Here is a 2,972-nt window from a genome sequence, read left to right as displayed (position 1 = left end):
TGTGCCACCCCCCCCCCCCCTTTTTTTTGCTCCGAGGTGCGTGTTTTAAAAGAGGCCAAGGACTCTCTTGAATGGCCCTGCGCTGTTTGCGGTGCGGGTTGCATTTCCCGTTCGAGCAGTTAAAGAGCAACAACGGCGCGGCATAAAACGAAACTAAAAGAACTCCCCAACCCCCTCCCGTTTGCCTTTCTGTGCGTTTCGCTGACCGTTGACCGTTCTTCGGGTTGCATTTGAGTGCACGCAGCGTCGCCCCGTCATACCCTCCCTACTTTCCCTTTTTTTTCATTAAACGATGAATGGGTGTTAAATAGATGTGACATTCTTGTTTTTTTCTCTCTTTTTTTTGCGTTTCCGAAATGTACACTATTCGCAGTAGCTGTTGTTGATGGCTCTGACCTGCGCCCACTATGTAGTATAAACAGCACTCCGTGTTTCGTGCGCTCTTTTTATAGCCATGCATGGAGAATGGGACCACGCCTACGTCTGAAGCATTGCGCTACTCAACAGCGGTCTTTTAGGGGCGAAGCTCCTTAGGGTGTGGGTCTGTCCATCCTCCGTTGGTGTATGTAGCCGACAGTGGCACATACCCGTTCTAGGTCGGGTATGTGCCACAGGGGATGCGAGATCGGAAATGGCGGTGAGTGCTCACTAGATGGACGCACGGACGGACAGGCTAGCAGATGGACGGGTGGATGGATGGACGCGTGGACGGACGAAAGCACGGACGGGCTGACGGATGCTTTACCCCACTCATCGTCACTCACTCCGTGGATATGCAGTGATATTTTTTTTTTTTTTTGCTGCTTGCTGATTTTAGTTTCTGCATACTCATCTGAACTCTTTGCTTCATCTATTAGAGATGGAAGGAGGGATAGTTAAACGTGAACGTGACTGATTCTAGTGCTTACACGTTTTTTTTCATCATTTTTTTTACTTCGATTACACATTCGTTTTGCGTGTTAGTTACTGTGAAGACGAAATTGCATGGGCGTGGCACCAAGGGGATTGTCTCTGCGAAGCTGCCTTGTCTACATAAAGGATGGCTGTAATAATATCATGCAAAATTTTGGTAAGGGTTGATTCCCTCCGATGCTCGAGCAGATCAAAAAATATCTTTAAACTCGAGGTGTCGCTAGCTAGAGCCATCGTACGGACGAGTGGTCTTGCCTAAGGAGCTTAAAAAAAATCTGGAGTGGGAAATATCAGCAGGGAAGCCGCGCCCCCAAAAGATAGCGGTGGCATCCGTCATTTTAGTTGGGGCATGATCAAACCACTGGAAAGGAGCATATTTCCGAAATTTTTGGGGTAGCAGAGGTGGTGTGGCCGTCGGCATAGGGTACGGGGCACTTCCCCACACCAACCACGATATAACATGTGTTTACCCCCGCAAGCCCCCCCCCCCCCCCCCCACTCGCCAAGACAAAATCCTTCCGACCTCCATGCTTTGTTTCACTTTCGCTGTCAAAATGGGGCTTCCACTGCGTAATTTTTTTTCTTCTTCTTAACCTCCTTGTTCATGCCTCGTCGACCGCACACCTATACGTCGAATACAGCGACGACACCTCGAATTCAAGAATAGTCCATCCCTTCACGCTTCGATCTTCCCTTGGGGTTACTACTACGCCTTGATGCCACACATTCCTGAAACAGTAAAACATAACACCATGTTCTCGGCCTCTCTCTCGCTCGCTCTCTTTTGCAGTGACGCTCAGAACAACTCACGCCGTCACGCACACACACACACACACACACACACACACACATATATATATATATATATATATATATATATATATATATATATATATATATATATATATATATATATATATATAAAATAAGGGAAAGAAGTTTATACCTAAGGGCTCGTTTTTTCGTGCTTTAACACAATATTAATGAGATCTAACAGACAGTATTGCCAAGGAATGTACAGGGGAGGTTATTAAAACCAATAGAATGTAAATAAGAAGAAAGAAAAGTGCATGAAAAAATTACCAACTGTGAGCAGGAATCGAACCTACGCCCTTCGAATTACGCGTTCGATGCTCTAACCACTGAGCTATCACAGCGGCCTTCCCTCCATCCACTTTTTTGGGTTTATCTGTGAACTTAGAAGTAGGAGTGACAGTCAGCGTCATCTATATATATATATATATATATATATATATATATATATATATATATATATATATATATATATATATATATATATATATATATATATATATATATATATATATATCACAGCTTCTACGGCTTCTCAGATACTATAAATGTAACCTGTGTCCGTTCTTCGAACAGCGTATGCAGGCCTATGGCTTACACGTCCTTCGAGGAGATTTCCACGCTCCGCGGTTCCCTCTCAAGAACAGGTTCGCGCTCCCGTGACGAGCGTATGCCCCGTAACGGCGAGGCATTTATATCGGAATATTCCTGGGCGCATAGCGCGCCCGCTTCCTTATATTGCTATTGGCGCGCGCGATTTCACGGACCAGCGCGTGAGTCCCGTAAATCGCCGAGCAAGTAAGCGGCGCTCGCCCTCGTCATCAACGTCGTCAGCGGAGCCGCGGCGGCTCTGAAGGGGAGGGGGCTTACGGACGATTCTCGAAGATTCCTGCCACCGCCAGTTGTGAAACCCGCCATTAAACGCGGATATAGCGCCCTCGCTCCTTGTATGCGTCGCTCTTTTTTTCATATTCTCTTTCTTCCTCGAGCACCGCTGCGTTGGGCGCATCGAATCGCTGTTTCGGCTGCCGGTGACGATGACGGGTGTGGGAGGCAAGGTCTCCCACCTGGCCGAGCCGCACTGGCCTACTTTCGCCGTCGATGCACCCTTCTTTGCTCGCGCACACCTGGCGTCTGGCCCCTTGCGATGGATCGTGCGCGGACATGTTCCGAAGGGCCACTTATATGTGTACCATGCCTGTTCGTCTTTCGTCTTACTCGTCGGCGCTTCCTCGTTTCCTCTACTG

The 2,972-nt window shown here is 47.6% G+C and overlaps 1 non-coding gene across 1 annotated transcript; it reads right to left on the bottom strand.

Annotated features, from left to right (window-relative positions):
- Window positions 1–1,996: 1,996 nt before the first annotated feature.
- On the bottom strand, window positions 1,997–2,069 carry TRNAT-CGU (transfer RNA threonine (anticodon CGU)). The gene has a single exon. It is a non-coding gene; the product is annotated as a tRNA-Thr (tRNA).
- Window positions 2,070–2,972: the final 903 nt, after the last annotated feature.

This window comes from Rhipicephalus microplus, chromosome 5 (assembly GCF_043290135.1).
Source record: "Rhipicephalus microplus isolate Deutch F79 chromosome 5, USDA_Rmic, whole genome shotgun sequence".
Taxonomy (NCBI): Eukaryota; Metazoa; Arthropoda; class Arachnida; order Ixodida; family Ixodidae; genus Rhipicephalus; species Rhipicephalus microplus.
Note: the sequence above shows the minus strand (reverse complement) of the source record. Positions and strands in the feature narration are given on the sequence as shown.